Raw genomic sequence first — 714 nt, 5'->3', positions numbered from 1 at the left:
AAGGTGGAGAGCACTTGCGAGACGTTGGCAAGTCCCTTCTGCTATAGAATGGAGTGTCCTGAGATGGACTGTGAGGAAGGATGGGCTTTGCTGAAGTGTGCAAAAAAGAATTACGAAGAGGCCAAGGCCTGCTTTGAAAAGGCTCTGGAAGCGGACCCTAAAAATGCTGAATTCAGCACTGGGTATGCAAGTACTGCTTATCGACTGGATGGTTTATACACGTCAACTCTGTACCTCCTAAGACAGGCCATCGGGCTAAAACCAGAAGATGCATATATTGAGGTTCTCCTTGCGCTGAAGCCTCAGGAAGTAGGACAAGAAGCTGAAGGAGAAAAGTTCATTAAAGAAGCTCTGACCGACAAGTCCTCACAGACTTATGCCTTTCAATACGCATCCATGTTTTACCAAAGAAAAGGCTCTCTAGATACAGCTGCTCAGCTCTTAAATATGGCCTTGTGGGCAACACCCACCTGTACTTTCGTGCATCACCAGATGGGGCTTTGCCACAAGGACAAGATGATCCAAATAAAGAAAGCTGCACACAGGCAGTCTAGAGGGCAGGAGAGAGAAAATGTGGACAGATTGGTTTGATTAGCTATAAATGAATTTCAAAATACTTTGAAAATAAAGCCTCATCTAAAACGGCTTATGCCGACCTCGCTGAAATGTATGCAGAAATGGGCCACCACAGAGACGCTGAGGACACTTTCTAGA

General features: G+C 45.7%; 1 pseudogene; it reads left to right on the top strand.

Moving 5' to 3' along the window:
• Positions 1-713, top strand: part of LOC103583353 — a 1,402-nt pseudogene extending 689 nt beyond the window's left edge.
• Position 714: the final 1 nt, after the last annotated feature.

The sequence above is a fragment of the Galeopterus variegatus genome, unplaced genomic scaffold, assembly GCF_000696425.1.
Source record: "Galeopterus variegatus unplaced genomic scaffold, G_variegatus-3.0.2 Scaffold22179, whole genome shotgun sequence".
NCBI lineage: Eukaryota > Metazoa > Chordata > Mammalia > Dermoptera > Cynocephalidae > Galeopterus > Galeopterus variegatus.
The sequence above is the reverse complement of the archived record's forward strand: the minus strand, read 5'-3'. Positions and strand labels throughout refer to the sequence as shown.